The sequence below is a fragment of the Bubalus kerabau genome, chromosome 3, assembly GCF_029407905.1.
Source record: "Bubalus kerabau isolate K-KA32 ecotype Philippines breed swamp buffalo chromosome 3, PCC_UOA_SB_1v2, whole genome shotgun sequence".
Classification (NCBI taxonomy): domain Eukaryota; kingdom Metazoa; phylum Chordata; class Mammalia; order Artiodactyla; family Bovidae; genus Bubalus; species Bubalus kerabau.
The window spans coordinates 14,663,638-14,685,147 of record NC_073626.1 but is presented as its reverse complement, the minus strand read 5'-3'; the positions used below and the strand labels follow the sequence as shown (position 1 = coordinate 14,685,147).

The window sequence follows — 21,510 nt, the reverse complement described above, 5'->3', positions numbered from 1 at the left end:
ACCGGAAGTTTGAGCTGCAGAGAGGATGTAGAAAATGGAACTGAAACCACCCTTTCACCTTTGAGGATCCTCCTTCAAACATGGCAGACTTCCTGAAACAAGCGAGTGCCTGGACTCCTTCGGTTGGGCAGACCCCCTTCCCAGTGGTCCCTGTGCGGCTGGCTGTCTCTCTTCCCTTTTCAAGGATGTCAGCAGGCGACCAGTGCTCAACCATCGTCACCTCTCTCTGGTACTCATCTCTTAGCTCTTGCCACCTGTATCTTCCTGTGTGACATCAGCGGTTTCTCTGTAGGTCAAGACCTGACCTGGTTATGTGCCTTTTCTCCGGCAGAAGCGTTGATTCACTTTTCTCTGCTTACCTCCTGTTGAGTGACTCATCTGGGGGAGGAGTGGGAAGACCAACTGCATCTGAAAAAAAAAAATGTGCCTAGACATTTAATTGCTCTGTATTTCATATTGGATTTCACTATTTCAACCAGTCTGATCAGAGAGATGAGAATCAGGCTACATGTTGACATTTCGTCATCTCATTTTGGGAACTAGAAAATAAAAAAAGAACGCATCTTTTTTTACTGGTGGGGGCGGGGTGGCATTTCTCCTTCACCTGGACTGTGTTCTTTAAGCTCATTTCCTGCCTGCCAGGGCAATTTCAGGTTCAACCTTTTTTTTTTTTTTTTTTTTTTTTTTTAATGTTGTGAATCATATCAGTGACTCAAAGCCAATTTGGAGAGGGGAAAAAAAAAAGTTAAGCTGGCTGTTTATAAAGAATCAAGCCTAGTTGGGAATGTGAATTATTATTCTTGGAACTTTTGGCAAACACCCACTAAAGTATTATTCATTTCTTCATTCAGCAAAACTGTGTTGAAGCAAAAATATGCTCAATGGATGATGTCATATGTAAAGGCAATTAAATATTCTTTTCTGAAAGATGCATAGGTTTTTTTTTTTTAAGTTGGATTCTTAACTCTTCTCATGAGGGGAACAAAATTTAGAAGTGGTAGTTACTATAAATTTGTCAACTGTGTTGTTTTAAAAAGAGAATTATGGAGTTCCTCAACCCAGACATACTGTGATAAGGAGTTGATACATTAAACACTTATTTTCTAAGTCATAGAACTGGGAGACACCTCAAGGATTATATGTACTTTTCAATTTCGCAGATGAGAAAAGGGAATCCCAGAGAGGGTGATGACTTCCTCAAGGTTGCACAGCTGGTCAGCCTGTGTCAGAGCTGGGCGGGAAACAACTTCTATCATTCTATGAGTAAGCTCCCTCTCCAGGAACAATCATGTATAATTATTGTTTATTTATTATGAGAGCAAGGCACTTTCTCTTACACTGAATTACTTAATATTCATACATCATTACAAAATAGGTATTATTCTCTTTACTTTAGAGAAAGAGAAAGCAAGTCTAACCAACAATTTCCTGATTGGCTAGGGACAGAGCTAGAACTGGAGAAGGCAAGAATCTGATTCCCAAGATCATATTTTTCCATATTTCAACACCACTCTACCCTACACCATGCTTCCAGAAAGCGTCTTATGGTTGTCATCTTTTCTTATATACCCAAGACAGAATGGGGCTGAATGAGATTCTGTCCCAAAATTGATATGTTTGTTTATGGGGTCATTCATTGTTTTATTCATTATTCTCTCTGTAAAGCACAGCTAGGTGTTACGCAAGATAAGAAGAATGGGTAACATACATACCTGCCCCTTAAGATAGTCGGTGTCTGTAAGGGGACATAAGAGTTGTTCACAAATAACTACTGTATAGGGTAAAATGTAGGAACAAATTAAAAGTGGTAGAAGGTGTTACAGGAATTCCCATGGTGGAGGAAAGTAAGATAATTTTGTACAGTTAAGAAGGTTTAAGAACTCTGGGGTGGAAATATCTTGGAAAGATTACGAGTTGTTTTACTCTTTGACCTCTAGGTGGCAAAAGTGAGGGAGTACATGTGTATGGAGATTTCCTTCCAGGAGAATGGGCACAAAGTTTTATAGGAAAAATAATTTGAATGAATGAACTTGAGGGGAAGATAAGGAAGTTTGGGTTTTCCACGTGGGTACTTGGAAGATAACCCAAAAAAGCTTCTAAACTTCTAGATAGTCTTGTCTTCTAGAATGTGAAAATTTCAATACCAACTAAAATTTAATTAATAACTAAAAATACATATTTATTACATTTGCTGGGCTCTCACCCTGAGTTATGTAATTGATGGATAAGCAACCATTCAGACTTTGATGGAAACAAGTAAAAAGTTGAATAGGAAGAGATTCAGTTGGGTAAGAGCAGCAATCAGTTATTTTTGCAGGAAATTTTGCAATTCTAAATGGCTACTCTATAGGGAAATAAAATAAAAATCAAATATCTTGTGAAATTATACAAGATTTTTATGGTATCTTTGGGCATCTTAAACTTTAATAACTTAGATTGAAGGCAGAGAAAAAATTCAAAGCACATTCAGATCTGTTTTTTGTTTATACCTTAATAGCACAATGAATCCTAATTCTGGGTATGAGATTATTTGGAAAAGAATGAAAAAAAGGCCTATAAATGAAAAGGAAAGCATGCCCTAAGACTTGTTAAATTAAAGCCCGTAGTAACAGGAGAAGAAAAATTTCACTTTGCCTTTGAATGTTATTTTCAGATTTATTACTACCATGCTCACAACCTAGTGTTTATAAAGTTTGAAGAATAATAATAACTGCAACTTTCAAAAGAGGTATAAAGAGGACTTCAACTGCATCTGTGATATTTTATTTCCTCAGAAACATCTGAAGTAAACACGGGGAAAATGAGAACAATCTGGATGGTGGTGACTAAGAGCCTATTATTTTGTTCTCCCTGGTTTTATTTTCTGTTTGAAATACTTCATAATAAAACACCTGTACACAGGCTTTCTGAAGCCATGATCACTTTTAAAGTCATCAAATTATTCTGTACACCCACTCTTTTAATCAGTGTTTTGATTTACCACTGGGGAAATTATACCACCAGAATGACAGGCTAAAGGGATGAGAACTTCCAACCAATTAGTGGAGGTAGGGAAAGTGACGGGAAGAGGGGTGGGGAATTTGGATGGGCAGTTCAGTTCAGTTCAATTGCTCAGTCGTGTCTGACTCTTTGCGACCTCATGAACTGCAGCATGCCAGGCCTCCCTGTCCATCACCAACTCCTGGAGTTCACCCAAATCCATGTTCACTGAGTCAGTGATGCCGTCCAACCATCTTATCCTCTGTTGTCCCCTTCTTCTCCTGTCTTCAATCTTTCCCAGCATCAGGGTCTTTTCAAATGAGTCAGCCCTTCGCATCAGGTGGCCAAAGTATTGGAGTTTCAGCTTCAACATCAGTCCTTCCAATGAACACCCAGGATTAATCTCCTTTAGGATGGACTGGTTGGATCTCCTTGCAGTCCAAGGGACTTTCAAGAGTCTTCTCCAACACCACAGTTCAAAAGCATCAATTCTTCAGCACTCAGCTTTCTTTATAGTCCCACTCTCATATCCATACATTACTGCTGAAAAAACCATAGCCTTGATTAGACGGACCTTTGTTGACAAAGTAATGTCTCTGCTTTTTAATATGCCGTCTAGGTTGGTCATAATTTTCCTCCCAAGGAGTAAACATCTTTTAATTTCATGGCTGCAATCACTATTTGCAGTGATTTTGGAGCCCCCAAAAATAAAGTCAGCCACTGTTTCCACTGTTTCCCCATCTATTTCCCATGAAGTGATGAGACCGGATGCCATGATCTTCATTTTCTGAATGTTGAGCTTTAAGCCATCTTTTTCACTCTCCACTTTCACTTTCATCAAGAGGATCTTTAGTTCTTCTTCATTTTCTGCCATGAGGGTGGTGTCATCTGCATATCTGAAGGTTATTAAAGTCATCAAATTATTCTGTACACCCACTCTTTTAATCAGTGTTTTGATTTACCACTGGGGAAATTATACCTTGATTCCATCTTGTGCTTCTTCCAGCCCAGCATTTCTCATGATGTGCTCTGCATATAAGTTAAATAAGCAAGGTGACCATATACAGCCTTGACGTACTCCTTTTTCTATTTGGACCAGTCTGCTGTTCCATGTCTGGTTCTAACTGTTGCTTCCTGACCTGCATACAGGTTTCTCAAGAGGCAGGTCAGGTGGTCTGGTATTCCCATCTCTTTCAGAATTTTCCACAGTTTATTGAGATCCACACAGTCAAAGGCTTTGGCATAGTCAATAAAGCAGAAATAGATGTTTTTCTGGAACTCTCTTGCTTTTTCAATCATCCAGCGGATGTTGGCAATTTGATCTCTGGTTCCTCTGCCTTTTCTAAATCCACCTTGAACATCTGGAAGTTCACGGTTCACGTATTGCTGAAGTCTGGCTTGGAGAATTTTGAGTATTACTTTGCTAGTGTGTGAGATGAGTGCAATTGTGCAGTAGTTTGAGCATTCTTTGGCATTGCCTTTCCTAGGGATTGGAATGAAAACTGACCCAGTTTTTCCAGTCCTGTGACCACTGCTGAGTTTTCTAAATTTGCTGACATTCTGAGTGCAGCACTTTCACAGCACCATCTTTTAGGATTTGAAATAGCTCAACTGGAATTCCATCACCTCCACCGGCTTTGTTCGTAGTGATTCTTCCTAAAGCCCACTTGACTTCACATTCTAGGATATCTGGCTCTAGGTGAGTGATCACACCATTGTGATTATCTGGATCCTGAAGATCTTTTTTTTTGTACAGTTCTTCAAGTACTTATCTATTCTTAGCATCGCCAATGGAGAAGGCAATGGCAACCCACTCCAGTACTCTTACCTGGAGAATCCCATGGACGGAGGAGCCTGGTAGGCTACAGTCCATGGGGTCACTAAGAGTTGGACACAATTGAGCGACTTCACTTTCCCTTTTCACTTTCATGCATTGGAGAAGGAAATGGCAACCCACTCCAGTATTCTTGCCTGGAGAATCCCAGGGACAGAGGAGCCTGTTGGGTGCCATCTATGAGGTCACACAAAGTCGGACACCACTGACGTGACTTAGCAGCATCATCAAAGCTGGTTGATGTCGTTGTGCACGGTGGGGGCGGGGCGGGGAGGAATCTTCGGGGAGGAGTTCTTCTCTCTGAGTCCCCTTCCCTTGGCAGTAGGCATTGGTTAGGTTCCTTCTGAGATTATCTGGCTACTGGAGGACTAAAGAATGTCTTTTCAAGAGTCTAGGAAAGGTTTTCTACCACAAAACTGGGAGAAACCTCTCAAATATTTTGTGAAATGTCATGTTATATTTAGGTTGTCAGAGATACAGGAAAGAAGGGCCAAGTGTATGATATCCAACTAGGTATCACCAAGGTATCAACTAGGTCATCTTTTACTACTAGCTCTCTTCCTCTGTCTCATAGTACACTTTGAATGAGAGGGCAGGAGGTGTAGAGGCAGAAGGCCTCATGGAAAAGGATGGTGTTTATGGGAAAATACTTTAGAAAATGTCCAGGCTTCTCACTACGATTCTTTGATTTGCCCTGTCAGTCATTTAGCCCTGGGGTTCCCCACAGCTATCAGATACAGTCTCAGGCAGAATAGGAGAAAGGTGTTCTTACTACCTGATGAGAAGGATCTAGTGCTTCTAATGAGGTGGCTACTACATGCAACATTTCTTTGTGTACATTACCTTGTTTGATTCTCACACCATTCTTGAAGACAGGAAGTGTCCCTATCTTAATTATAAGAAAACAGGCGCAGCACTATGGGAAGAGTATGGAAGTTTCTTAAAAAAGTAAGACTAGAGCTACCATACGATCCAGCAACCTCACTCCCGGGCATATATCAAAAAGATGAAAACTCTAATTTGAAAAGATGCATCCGAGTGTTCAGAGCAGCACTGTTTATGATAGTCAAGACACAGAAACAACCCGAACTCACATCAACACATGACTGATTTTAGAAGATGCAGATGCGTATATATACACACACACAAAATGGAATACTATTCAACCATAAAAGAATGAAATATTGCCATTTTCAGCAGCATGGATATACCTAGAGAATATAATACTAAGTGAAATAAGTCAGAGATAAAGCAAACATTATATTACTTAAATGTGGAATCTGAAAAATAATGCAAATGCAAATTAATCTATATACAAAGCAGAAACAGACTCCAAGACATAGAAAACAAACTTATGTATCAAAGGGGAACATTTGGGGGAGGGATAGATTAGGAGTTTGGAATGAACAGACACACCACTGTATTTAAAATAGATATACAGCAAGGATTTATGTATAACACAGAGAATGGTATTCAACATCTTGTAATAACCTGTAATGGAATATAATCTGATATACATAACTGAATCACTATGCTGTACACCAGAAACTAAAACAATATTGTAAATCATCAGTTGTAAAATATTATTGTAAAAATACATCAATTAAAAAAGAAGAAGAAAACTGTCTCAGAAGTTTAAATGACTTGACAAAAGTCACTTAGTAAATGATAGAGCCAGGATTTGAACCCAGGTCTGTTTGATGCCAAAGATTACGTTCTTTTTAAAACCCCTTCCTTTACAATCATCTTCAGAGTCTCTCAGCTTCCTTTATGTACGGTTCTGAGAGCGGCAGGGATGGGGTACATGGAGACGGACTATAAAGGTCTAGCAGTAGTTTCAGAGCTGGAGTAATATGTCCCTCCTCTTCAAGTCTGGTCTCTCTGGATCCTACGTCCTCGTATCTCCTTGGGGACCTTGCCCATCACTGTGAGGTACCCACTCTCCCCCTCCAATCGGCAGCATCCCTTCCATGTACAGTGTGTGCAAGTCTCTCTTGTCTTTCCAGACGCTCTCCCGTGACCCTGCATTTCCTTTCACTATTGCCAACGTGGTAACCATTAGTCACATGTGGCTGGTGAGTACTTGAAATATGGCCAGAGCAACTGAGGAACTATATCTTACATTTTATTTCATTTTAAGTAATTTTCATTTTAACTTAGAAACCTAAAGCAGTGTGAAACACTTTCCCATTAAACACAACTCTACCATTCTGGTAGAGCTGTATTTCACTTCAACCGTTGCATCACACAGTAATGCAGTACACGTGTAGCATGTGTGTCATCTAGTATTACTCATAAACACATCACCTCTCTAATAGGTCAATACTCAGTGTGAATTCTTTTTTTTTTTATGTATACCAGTGTGACATTGTAAAGTGTTTATTTGAATATTTTTGGCAGAGAGCACAAATTAAACTCATACCTACTGAATCATAATTGAGAAATACATTTAAATATGATCATTTTAATTTTTACTATAGTATCTCTGAGTCATTTTCTAGTCATCTGTCATAGCTATTTGTAAATCTATTAAACACTGAAACTCTTAAGAGGTAGATCTATAAGTGCAGAAAAACTTGAAATTTAAAATGAAGGTACACTCCTGATGCAGAGTAGAGATGTAGAGGGTGGTACTACAAATGGACCTGTGATGAAAAAGACTGACTGAAAAGAGAGACCGATTTCACAATAAATGGTAATTGCAATTTGCTTCAGTGGAGCAAAATGCAGAAGCTGTTATGCGAAACAAAAATCCACTTGTGTTGTTTTCATCATATAACTATTGAACACCATGTCCTAAAGTGAGTTCCACAAAACATTAATCAGGAGGGATGTTCAAAGCAAGAGGGTCTGTGGTCAAATAAGTTTTGGATGTGGTGACTATTTTAATTCTTTACTGGAGATTCACAGTGTAACTTAGCACGTTAAAAGCATTGCGACATCTGGTTTTAAAAGAAAAAAGAGAGATTTTAAAAATCTGATTTAATCCAGTGTTCCCTAAAGCTATTTTCACTCTCAAGCTTATGTTTTATTTTGATTGATCTATTCAGATCATGTAGTAGGGCATGACACTGCTATTGCCAGAAAACTGACTCTTGTTCTCACACAGTGGATAAACCTTTGGGCAGGAAGTTCTCGGCTAGTGGACGGGCCCCTTCTGCATCATGCAGGCAGAATTCTCTGGCCTGTGATGTGATGTGCACGGAATAAATACAATTCAAACTGATTAAATAAGACTCCAGGAAGGGGACTTCCCTGGTGGTCCAGTGGCTAAGACACTGCATTTCCAATGCAGGGGACCCCGGTTCCATCCCTGGTCAGGGAACTAGATCTCACATGCTGCAGCTAATACTCAGTGCAGTCAAATAAACTTAAAAAATCCAGGAAGTGTGGTCAGGGGCTTGGAAGGGAGTGGACTGGAAGTTTGGTGACAAACAGGTCTGGATCAGAGGCCTATGGTTGGGCGTGTGAAAATGCTATACCCATCAGAAAGTATGGGTGATGGGAGATGCATCCAGCCAGTTGACATGAGCAAGGCCCCTGTCATTGGCCATTCAGGAACTGGGCGCTTGAATGGAGTAGCCACAGTAGCAGAGATATAGATTGATTTGGGGAAAAGTGTCATGCTAGCAAATATTGAGTCTTCTAATCCAAAGTATAGTCTTGGATGAATGAGGTATAATCTCTCCATTTTGTTGTTGTTCAATCACTAAGTCATCTTGGACTCTTTGTGACCCCATGGACGGCAGCACACCAGGCTCCCCTGTCCTTCACTATCTCCTGGAGTTTGCTCAGATTCATGTCCGTTGAATTGGCGATGCTGTCTAACAATCTCATCCTCTACTGCTCCCCCCACACCGCCCCCCGTTTTGCTTCAATCTTTCCCAGCATCAGGGTCTTTTCCAATGAGTTGGCTCTTTGCATCAGGTGGCTAAAGTATTGGAGCTTTAACATCAGTCCTTCCAATGAATATTCAGGGTTGATTTCCTTTAAGATCAACTAGTTTGATCTCTTTGCTGTCCCAGGGGCTCTCAAGAGTCTTCTCCAGCACCTCAATTCCTTTTGTTTTGACCTCCTTTAATTTTTCTCTGTTTTTATGTGTTTTGTGATTTTCAGTGTAAAGATCTCAATTTTAATTATATATATATCATTTCTCTTCATTTTTTTCCTTGTAGATACCTGAGAAAATTCTCAGAAAAATAATTGAGCATATCTGTAGCCCACAAAGTATTGTTCCCACAAGTAAAATGCTGTGAGCAGAGCAAAGCCAGAAAGAACTTCAGTAGAAAATAAGAATATAACAATATTTTTTAAGTTAAGAAATTTATTAATCAAAAGTTTTGTACAAAAATTTGAACAAAATTAAAAAAATTAATTTGGATGGTAGTTTCATTATTCACTCATTTATTTTACAAATGTTTCTTTTTTAAAGTTTAGCATTTTCTTATTGAGGTATAGATAAGGTAAGCAAATTCTTAATAAAGGTAGGCAGAGTAATGTATTTTCCTAGCCACTGTAGGAAAAAGGATTTGTTTTGAATTTGGCCATGGTTTCTTACTGAGTTCTCATTGGAAGTCTTCCTGATGTCTGACTGCTCAATACCTTTGGAAAACATATAGCAATCTCTACCGGGTTAGAGACAAATTATGTAGATAATTCTTCCTGCAAGAAATAAGCTCTTGTCTATGTCTTTAGAAGTTACTGGTAGAGAGAAAAACATTAAAATAAGGATAACTAGAGTTGCATTTTCTGATGCCTGTAAAAATCCACAACCCAGAGATAAAGCATTGACATTTTATTGTAAAAAGACACAGTGTTGGCTAAAAGGTGGACACAAGTACTTCAGTTAGAAGCAGGGGTTAGAGAGGAGAAAGGGGAACCAGAACCATCACAGTCTCCCGCTGGCTCTGCAGCTCCTGCGTGAGAGAGAGTTCTTTGAATTAAGAAATCATTGAAAATAATTTGCAGAGAGCAGGGATATGTCAAGTGTGAGAAGTTCCTCATAGAGGAGCACTTCAGGGCTAAAGATGAGGAGGCTGACAGCAGTTTGGAATCTCAGGATCTTATTCCGGCAGCTTGAAAGAGCACTCAATTAGCATCGTGGTTATGTTAAAAATAAAATGAGGAAATCAAGATACTGTATGGTCTTGGGCCAGGACATTTTCAGTGGCAAGAAACCTTTATTTCTCAAGGAATTCGGCCAGTCCTGTTTGTTTGCTTTCTTGGGGGAGTGGCCTAACAGCATCACAGGTTTTTTCCTCCCAGTTTTATTGAGAGAAAAAAAAAATTTTTTTCTCCTTGTGATGAGAACTCTTAGGATTTCCTCTCTTAACAATTTTCTTATGTAGCAAACGGCTGTGTTAACTATAGTCTTCATGTTGCATGTTATATCCCTGAAAGTGAGTGTTAGTCGCTCTGTCGTGTCCGACTCCTTGCGACACAATGGACTGTAGATTGCCAGCCTCCTCTGCCCATAGAATTCTCCAGGCCAGAATACTGAAGTGGATTGCCTTTTCCTTCTCCAGGGAATCTTCCCGACCCAGGGATTCAACCTGGGTCTCCTGCATTGCAGGCAGATTCTTTACTGACTGAGCCACCAGGGAAGCCCCTGCTGCTAAGTCACTTCAGTCGTGTCCGACTCTGTGTGACCCCATAGACCCCTATTACCTCCCTAATACTTGTTTTTTTTCTTTTTTTTTTAATTTTATTTTTTAATAAATTTATTAATTTTAATTGGAGGCTAATTGCTTTACAATATTGTATTGGTTTTGCCATACATCAACATGAATCCGCCACGGATATACACGTAGCTAATACTTGTTTATCTTAAAACTTTGTACTTTTGACCACCTTCTTCCAATTCCCTCTCCCATAAATCTGATCTCTTTTTCTATGAGGTGTTGTAGGACATGACTTCAAGGTCCATCCTGTTGTCATAAATGGTAGAATTTCCTTGTTTTTTTAAATGGCTATATTGTATTCCATTGTGTGTGTGTGTGTGTGTGTGTGTGTGTGTGCGTGTGTTTGTGTGTCAAAAAAAAGATTAGTGGATAAAGAAGTTGTGGTATATACAATAAATATATATATATTTCAGTAAAAATTATATATATATATATATACACACACACACACAAACACAATGGAGTACAATACATGGGGGTACATATATCTTTGCAAGTTAGTGTTTTCGTTATCTTTGGACACATTCCCCAAAGTGGAATTTCTGGTAAGGTAGCTCTACTTTCAGTTTTTTTGAGGAACTTCCGTACTGTTTTGCATAGTGGCTGCACTAATTTACAATTTCTCCACCAGTGGACAAGGGTTCCCTTTTCTTCACATCCATGCCAGCATTTGTTGTCTCTTGTCTCTTATTGATGGCCATTTAAATAGGTGTGAGGTGATATCTCTTTTTAACTTCCCCTAAAGACTAGTGATGCTGACGTTTGTGTAACTTCTTTGAAAAGATGTCTATTCAGGTCCTTTGCCTATTTTTTAGTTGAGTTATTTGGTTTTTGCTATTCAGTTGGATGAATTCTTTATACATTTTGGATATTAAGCTCTTATTAGATACATGATTTGCAAACATTCTACCCTTTCCGTAGATGTTCTTTTCACTGTGCTGATGGTTAGAATATACAATTTTTAGGTACATATATTTTGACCATAATTATGTGAAATAGTGTTAAGCAAAAAATGATAGAAATAATGCAGAGGGGAGGATGGCAGCAGTGGCGAAGTTCAGTCTTTCTGAATCCACAGCCTGGTGGTCCAGTCGTTTAGACTCCGTGCCCCCAATGCAGGGGGCATTAGGTTTGATCTCTGGGCGGGGAGCTAAGATCCCATAATGTGGTGTAGCCCAAAAAACCCCACCCCCAAACAAACAGAAAACAGAACTGAAAACAAACAAAAGACCAGACAGGGAACACAAGAGCTTTCTGAGCCTCACCTGGGTTTTGCCAGGTGCTCCTGATACCGGGGTTAGATCCCTGGGTCAGGAAGATCCTCTGGAGAAGGCAATGGCAACCCACTCCAATACTCTTGCCTGGAAAATCCCATGGACAGAGGAGCGTGGCAGGTTATATAGTCCATGGGGTTGCAAAGTCGGACACACCTGAGTGACTTCACTTCACTTCCTGAGTTTTCAACATATGATTTAAAAATGACATGACATGGAACAAACAAATCAGTGTTTTGATTTGGTAGTGCTTTACCATGAGAATCTACACAGATATTTCAGGGATGTTGCCACTGTTCTAACTGTTCTGGATTCCTCTTTTGAGTCTCTGGCATATACTTTGGAGATCTTCAGAAGATAAAAGACCATCATTTGTGGACAGGCATAATTTTTAGAGCAAAAGTTCCCTTGATCCCAGGATGGTAAATGAAGTTGCACATGCACAACTGAGATACAAACAATCGAATGAGACGTTCTATGGGATGTGTGCCAAACTGACCCTAGTCTGGGTAAGAGGAGCCCAGGTATCAGGCCCATGATTGAGAGGGCCCTGTGCATGTCACAAATGTACTAACAAGTAAAAATCCAGGGAGTCTCTATACTCAGGGTCTAGTGCTGGTCCAGTAAAACTCATATCCTTAAGACATCTGCCCTCTGTGAACACTGCTGAGGCCCCAGGAGCTGCTTCTTAATCTCTGTTGAGATTCTTGAAACAAAAGGCAAACGTCTGACTATTGTGAAGTGAGACTTGGTTGACACTGCTTTGGAAAGCCCGGTGGTTACAAGCAGTAGACATTAAGATAAATTAATAAACTAGTTAAATACATGTTCTCAGAGAGTTGAAGGCAATGGATTTTTTAAAATATTGAAGCATAGCTGATTTACAATGTTGTGTTCGTTTCAGGTGTACCACCCTGCAAAACCTAGATGAGGCTCAGAGAACTCCTGTGTTTCCTGGGTTTTGGTTTTGGTCCTGTTTTTTGTTGGTTTATTTGTTTTTGGCTGCACAGCATAGCATGTGGACTTTTTCAGATTCTTTTCCATTATAAATTATTATGGGATATTGCATATAGTTCTCTGTGCTATATAGTGGGTCCTTATTGGTTATTTATTTTTTGCATAGTAGTGTTTGTATGTTAATCCCAACCTCCTAATCTATCCTTTTCCCCCTTTCCCTCTTGGTAACCCTAAGTTTGTTTTCTATGTCTGTAGGTCTACTTCTGTTTTGTGTATAAGTTGGTTGGTATAAATTTTTTTTTAGGTTGCACATATAAGTGATGTCATATGATATTTGTCTTTGTCTGTCTGACTTACTTCATTTAATATGATAATCTCTAGGTCTACCCATGTTGTTGCAAATGGCATTATTTCATTCTTTTTCATGACCGAGTAATACTCCATTGCTTAAATACCACATCTTCTGTCTTCATTCACCCTTCATTCATCTGTCCATGAATATCCAGGTTGCTTCCATGTCTTGGCTGTTGTATATAGTGCTGCTATGAACAGAGGGGTACGTGTGTCTTTTCAATTTATGGTTTTTCTCTCTTTAGCAATAGCCCCTATGACTGCCCACATGTTTCAGCATAAACATTACATATACGTGTTCCTAAAAGGTAACATGTAAATTAGATTTCTTAAGTAATTTAGAGGGCTCACTTCTTGAAATATTGCTTATGATCAGTTTAGTATTCTAGAGCAAAGATTTTTAATAAAGCAAGTTATTATTTTTGTAATTTGCATATTTTTAGAAATCCATACTTGGCTAAAGAAGTGATTCAACCCTGAATGCACCTCAGAATAATCTGGAGAGAGTTTAAAAAGTATTAATGGTCTGTCTTACCCCAGGAAATTTTCACCTAATTTGTCTGGAATAGGGCCCAAACATCAGCATTTTTGTTAATGTATTTTTTTGGCTTAAAAGTTTTACTTTGAAATAATTTAAATTCACAGGAAATTGGAAGGAATGTACAGGGAGATTCTGTGTGCTCTTCATCCCGTTCCCCCAGTGATAATCTTGCATTAAGTATAGTGGAATATCGACTCCAGGAAAACAACGTTGGTACAGTCTTCAAGAGTTTATTCAGATTTCACCAGTGTTAATATGTTTGTGTGCATGGGTGTGTGTTTCTATGCAATTTTAGCACACGTGTAGAATTGTGTAACCACCACCACAATCAACATAGAAAACTGCTATCACCACAAGGTTCCCTCATGCTCTCCCACCTCTCACCCCTGGCAACGTATCTGATCTCCATCCTGACAGTTTAATTTGGTATTTCAAGAATGCTATGTTGATGGGATCATGCAGCATGTGATGTTTTGAGGTGGGCTTTTTTTCACTCAGCATAATTCCCTTGAGATCCTTCTAAGTTGTGGATGTATCAACAGTTGGTTGCCTTTTATTGTTGTGTAGTATCCATAGAGGGCTTTCCTGGAGGCTCAGATAGTAAAGAATCTGCCTGCAAAGCAAGAGACCCAGGTTCGATCCCCGGATTGGGAAGATCCTCTGGAGAAGAAAGTGGCTACCCACTCCAGTATTCTTGGCTGGAGAATTCCACAGACAGGGCTACAGTCCATGGGATTGCAAAGAGTTGGACATGACTGAGTGACTAACACTTCATTCGATATGGAATGGGTGTTTCAGTCTATTTTACTATTCACCCACTGAAGGATGTTTGAGTTGTTTTCAGTTTGGGACTGTTATGAATAAAGCTGCTATAAACAATCATGTAGAGGTTTTTGTGTGAACCTAAGTTTTCACTTCTCTGAATAAATGACCAAGTGTGGAATTGATGGGTCACATGGTCTGCATATTCAAAGCTGTGGTTTTTCCAGTAGTCATGTATGGATGTCAGAGTTGGACCATAAAGATGGCTGAGTCTGGTCCAGACGGCTTCACAGCTGAATTCTACCAAAAATTTAGAGAAGAGCTAACACCTATCCTGCTCAAACTCTTCCAGAAAATTGCAGAGGATGGTAAACTTCCAAACTCATTCTATGAGGCCACCATCACCCTAATACCAAAACCTGACAAAGATCCCACAAAAAAAGAAAACTACAGGCCAATATCACTGATGAACATAGATGCAAAAATCCTTAACAAAATTCTAGCAATCAGAATCCAGCAACACATTAAAAAGATCATACACCATGACCAAGTGGGCTTTATCCCAGGGATGCAAGGATTCTTCAATATCCGCAAATCAATCAATGTAATACACCACATTAACAAATTGAAAAATAAAAACCATATGATTATCTCAATAGATGCAGAGAAAGCCTTTGACAAAATTCAACATCCATTTATGATCAAAACTCTCCAGAAAGCAGGAATAGAAGGAACCTACCTCAACATAATCAAAGCTATATATGACAAACCCACAGCAAACATTATCCTCAATGGTGAAAAATTGAAAGCATTTCCTCTAAAGTCAGGAACAAGACAAGGGTGCCCACTTTCACCATTACTATTCAACATAGTTTTGGAAGTTTTGGCCACAGCAATCAGAGCAGAAAAAGAAATAAAAGGAATCCAAATTGGAAAAGAAGAAGTAAAGCTCTCACTGTTTGCAGATGACATGATCCTCTACATAGAAAACCCTAAAGACTCCACCAGAAAATTACTAGAACTAATCAATGACTATAGTAAAGTTGCAGGATATAAAATCAACACACAGAAATCCCTTGCATTCCTATACACTAATAATGAGAAAACAGAAAGAGAAATTAAGGAAACAATTCCATTCACCATTGCAACGGAAAGAATAAAATACTTAGGAATATATCTACCTAAAGAATCTAAAGACCTATATATAGAAAACTATAAAACACTGGTGAAAGAAATCAAAGAGGACACTAACAGATGGAGAAATATACCATGTTCATGGATTGGAAGAATCAATGTAGTGAAAATGAGTATACTACCCAAAGCAATCTATAGATTCAATGCAATCCCTATCAAGCTACCAACAGCATTCTTCACAGAGCTAGAACAAATAATTTCACAATTTGTATGGAAAAACAAAAAACCTCGAATAGCCAAAGCGATCTTGAGAAAGAAGAATGGAACTGGAGGAATCAACCTACCTGACTTCAGGCTCTACTACAAAGCCACAGTTATCAAGACAGTATGGTACTGGCACAAAGACAGAAATATAGATCAATGGAACAAAATAGAAAGCCCAGAGATAAATCCACGCACATATGGACACCTTATCTTCGACAAAGGAGGCAAGAATATACAATGGATTAAAGACAATCTCTTTAACAAGTGGTGCTGGGAACTCTGGTCAACCACTTGTAAAAGAATGAAACTAGAACACTTTCTAACACCATACACAAAAATAAACTCAAAATGGATTAAAGATCTAAACGTAAGACCAGAAACTATAAAATTCCTAGAGGAGAACATAGGCAAAACACTCTCTGACATACATCACAGCAGGATCCTCTATGACCCACCTCCCAGAATATTGGAAATAAAAGCAAAAATAAACAAATGGGACCTAATTAACCTTAAAAGCTTCTGCACATCAAAGGAAACTATTAGCAAGGTGAAAAGACAGCCTTCAGAATGGGAGAAGATAATAGCAAATGAAGCAACTGACAAACAACTAATCTCGAGAATATACAAGCAACTCCTACAGCTCAACTCCAGAAAAATAAATGACCCAATCAAAAAATGGGCCAAAGAACTAAATAGACATTTCTCCAAAGAAGACATAAAGATGGCTAACAAACACATGAAAAGATGCTCAACATCACTCATTATCAGAGAAATGCAAATCAAAACCACTATGAGGTACCATTTCACACCAGTCAGAATGGCTGCGATCCAAAAGTCTACAAGTAATAAATGCTGGAGAGTGTGTGGAGAAAAGGGAACCCTCTTCCACTGTTGGTGGGAATGCAAACTAGTGCAGCCACTATGGAGAACAGTGTGGAGATTCCTTAAAAAACTGGAAATAGACATGCCTTATGATCCAGCAATCCCACTGCTGGGCATACACACTGAGAAAACCAGAAGGGAAAGAGACACGAGTACCCCAATGTTCATCGCAGCACTGTTTATAATAGCCAGGACATGGAAGCAACCTAGATGTCCATCAGCAGATGAATGGATAAGAAAGCTGTGGTACATATACACAATGGAGTATTATTCAGCCATTAAAAAGAATACATTTGAATCAGTTCTAATGAGGTGGATGAAACTGGAGCCTATTATACAGAGTGAAGTAAGCCAGAAAGAAAAACACCAATACAGTATACTAACGCATATATATGGAATTTAGAAAGATGGTAACAATAACCCTGTGTACGAGACAGCAAAAGAGACACTGATGTATAGAACAGTCTTATGGACTCTGTGGGAGAGGGAGAGGGTGGGAAGATTTGGGAGAATGGCATTGAAACATGTAAATATCATGTATGAAATGAGTTGCCAGTCCAGGTTCGATGCACGATACTGGATGCTTGGGGCTGGTGCACTGGGACGACCCAGAGGGATGGAATGGGGAGGGAGGAGGGAGGAGGGTTCAGGATGGGGAACACATGTATACCTGTGGCGGATTCATTTTGATATTTGGCAAATCTAATACAGTTATGTAAAGTTTAAAAATAAAATAAAATTAAAAAAAAAAAAAAAAGATGGCTGAGTCCCAAAGAACTGATGCTTTTGAATTGTGGTGCTGGAGAAGACTCTTGAGAGTCCTGTGGACTAGAAGGAGATCAAACCAGTCAATCCTAAAGGAAATCAACCCTGAATATTTACTGGAAGGACTGATGCTGAAGCTCCAATACTTTGGTCACCTGATGTGAAGAGCTGACTCATTAGAAAAGACCCTGATGCCAGGAAAGACTGAGGGCAGGAGGAGAAGGGGGCGACAGACGATGAGAAGTTTTGATAGTGTCACTGACTCAATGGACATGAGTTTGAACAAGCTCCAGGAGATAGTGAAGGACAGGGAAGGCTGGCGTGCTGCAGTCCATGGGGTTGCAAAGAGTCGGACACGGCTTAGCAACTGAACAACAATGGAACTACATGCTTAGTTCTATAAGAAACTGTCAAACTATTTTCCAGAGTAGCTGTACCATTTTGCATACCTACCACCAGTATATGAGTGGTCCAGTTTCTCTCCATTCTTAGCAGTATTTGATGGTGATACTTTTTTTTAAAAAAGTAGCCATTCTAGTAAGGATGTAGTGATATTTCATGATTTTGATTTACTGTTCCCCAGTTGCTAATGACATTGAACATCTTTTCATGTGTTCTGTTCACTGTCTGTATATCCTCTTAGGTGAAATGCCCCTTCATGACTTTTGCCCATTTAAAAATTGGATTGTTAGCTTTTAACCATGAGTCTTGAGTTGTTTATATTTTTCTAGAAACAACTCTTTTGTAGGATATAGAGTTTATTTGTATGTTCTCTCACTCTGTAGTGTCTTTTTATTTTCTTAGATGGGTCTTTCACAAAGTAAAGGAAATTCATTTCAGCGAGATCCAATTTTTTCAGTTCTTTTAATGGATCATGCTCTTGGCCTCAAGCCTAAGATTTCTTCATCTAACCCTTGGTCCTGAAGATTTTCTCTTATGTCTTTTCTAAAAGGCTTGTAGTTTTATAGCTTACATTTAAGTCTGTGACCCATTTTGAGTTTTTATATAAGACATGAAGCTTACTCTGAAAGTCATTTTTTTACCTATGCATATCCAATTGTTTCAGCATCATCTCTGGGAAAGGTTATTCTTCCTCACTAGAATTACCCTTCCATCTTTGTCCAAAAGTAAGCTGGGCATATTTATGTGGATCTATTCATAGGTCTTCTTTTCTGTTCCATTGATCTATGTATAAATATCTATCTTACCATTGTACCACACTAAGCTGATCACTGTGGTTATATAAGCCTTAATATATATAGTGATTCCTTCCATTTTATACCTCTTTTTCAAAATGGTCTTAGTTATTCTAAGTCCTTTGCCTTTCCATATCAATTTTAGAACACGTTTGTCTATGCCTTACTGGGAATCACTTCACCTTAATTGTCCTGGAATAGAGCCCTGGCATCAGTAATTTATACTCCCACCCCCAGGGGATTCTGATGTATAGCTGAGGTTGTGAACTTTGGTTTAAAGCTAAACACACCTAAAGAAAAATTGCCCTTAGAGAGCAGATGATTCAAGTCTTGGCTTGAAAGTTTGAAGAACAGGTGGGATCTTCTGAGACAGAGACTATGAAATGAAATTTAAAGAAGTGAAAGGAGGAGAAAGAAATAGAAATTTCTTTACAGCCCTGCAAATCGTCTCCATTATATGTCCATCTGAATAGGAGGAAGCCTAGGTTTGAAAAAGCAGCTCAACTAATCTTGACGAAGCTCCAGAAATGGAAATGGTTGGTCTCCAGCCACACTATTCTCACTTGGCTTGAACACAAAAAAGACTGTGGCCAAGACCACACCTGTTAGAGGCAAAATACTCTATAGATAGGTGTGGTACAAGTTAGTAATGTGAAAGCATTTTTCTTCTGTGTGGATGGTGCTACAAAGACATGTTGAAACTGTAAAGGATTCAGAGGTCTTTTGAATCCTGCTCGTGCCTGTGCTCACTCACTGACTTGTGTCCGACTCTTTGCAACCCCATGGACTGTAGCCCGCCAGGCTCCTCCGTCTATGGGATTTCCCAGGCAAGAATACTGGAGTGGATTGCCATTTCCTTCTCCAGGGGATCTTCCCAACTCAGGGATAGAACCTGCGTCTCCTGCATTGCAGTCAGATTCTCGGGCCACATTCAAAAGCTCATCTGGACTGAAATTTTAAAAATGGCAGACATAGTCATACATTTGTTGTCCTTCTTTTCTTTTAACTGAAAGCCTTTTTGGTTGTATCCAGTAAGCATCAATGTTATTACTTTTCTGACAATGTGCCTGTGATTTATAGTTGCTGTTGGTGAATAAATGACGATATGCTTGAGGGGATCTCCCTCCTTTTAAATACTGTTGACAGATAGTCTTCCCCTAACTGCAATTAACACAGATTTCCCCCATAGTTATAGAAAAGACAGAATGATTGAAGTAAAACCATTTCAGAGCAAAATACAGTTCTTTTTCTACTTTTAAATTTACCAAGTAGTTGGCACCACAGAAGTTTGGGTCTGAGAAGAGATACCTAAGGAGGTTGAATGTCTCTTAGCCATCCCATTTATGTTTCTCAAGGCTGCTTTCTGCAGTGACCACAGTACCAGGAAACAGAAAGCTTTTCTTTCCATTGACTTCCTGTTGGCCCAGTTCATTGACCTTCACCTAAGGGTGAGGCGTTAATCTGCTTTCAGTGATCTCACTAGCAGGGAAGGAGTTGGGTCACCTGCCTCCCTGGCTTTCAACTTCATCGCCTTGGGGAATTTTGTTCAAAAGGAAGATCCCTGGTTCCTGTTCCCCCAGCGCTAGCCATTCTGCTCTGGAAGGTCTGTCACGAAGCCCTCAAGTCGGCAATTTTGACAAGTACCTTTGAAGGTTCTGATACTGGCAGGGTCTGAGCCTGCCTCGGGGTTTGGAGTCACAGATGGCTGGTTGTGATAAGGACGCTTTTCAAGCACAGCTGGCTCGGGGATGAAGGTGGCGGCCTTCATCATGAAGGTGGCTCCTTCATGGCTGGGGGAGCCCTCTGTGAGAGGCTCTCCTGCGTGCCCACCTGCCTCTCCAGACCCTTTGCTCTGAAGTTGCTTCTGCCCTGAGCTGCTCCCTCTCAGTGACCACAATAACAATCCTCTGTTTCAGTTCTCACCACTTCACTGAGAATTTGACTATTTCAGTCCCTGTGGCTCTCCCCCTTCTCTAGACTTGCTGTCATCCCAACGAATGAAGCAGAGGCATTCTGAGGGGGCACTTCTGGTGTGAAGGCTCATGAGGTAGCGTCCAGGCTCTGGCCAGCTCATGAAACACCTGTCCTTCCAGCAGTTTCTCCCTGACCCAGCCCCTCTTGCTGCCTCCTGCACTCCGTCCACAGGGCCTCTGCTTCAACCAACCTGCCCTCCCTGGGTCTTCACTGCCATTGTGACTTCACCCCAGCACATGCCACTGCTTTATCTACTTCAGAGACATCACTTTTTCCATGGTGTCCAATACCCCAAACAGTTCCATGCCCGCCCCTCTTATGTGCAGGAAATTAGAAAGTTATTCTCATGACTAAATGTTAGCAGTAGGTTTCCACAGCCAGAGAATTTGTAAACTGAAGTATAACCACGGTGTCTATAATGGGCTTTGTTACTTGCAAACCCAAATTGAGTGCAACAATTGACATTTCTTCTTCCACCCCAACTCCCCTGGAAGCTCCTTAACTGCAGCAACCATGTCTTCTTTGTCCCCCATGTTTTCCATAAGCTTCATTGAGAACTGGAAAGGATGTTGGACAGAAAGAGGGGAGGGACTATGATGTAAGAAAAGAGAATGGGCTTTGGAATCTGTGTGGGTAGAATCACGATCCCCCAAAGACATAACCTGTAAAATCGGTAAAAATAATTCTCTTAATTGTATAGATGAAGCAACTGAGGTTCCAATTGTTTAATACATGCCAAAGATCACATTTACAAAGAACACAAAGCTGACAAAGGTCCATCTAGTCAAAGCTATGGTTTTTCCAGTAGTCATGTGTGGATCTGAGACTTGGACTATAAAGAAAGTTGAGTGCCGAAGAACTGATGCTTTTGAACTACGCTGTTGGAGAAGACTCTTGAGAGTCCCTTGGACTGCAA

General features: G+C 39.8%; 1 long non-coding RNA gene across 1 annotated transcript; it reads left to right on the top strand.

Moving 5' to 3' along the window:
* The first annotated feature begins 204 nt into the window (after positions 1-204).
* On the top strand, positions 205-14,089 carry LOC129647432 (uncharacterized). Its single transcript, XR_008712335.1, has 3 exons — positions 205-229; positions 1,161-1,263; positions 13,722-14,089. It is a non-coding gene; the product is annotated as an uncharacterized LOC129647432 (long non-coding RNA).
* The last annotated feature ends 7,421 nt before the right edge of the window (positions 14,090-21,510 follow it).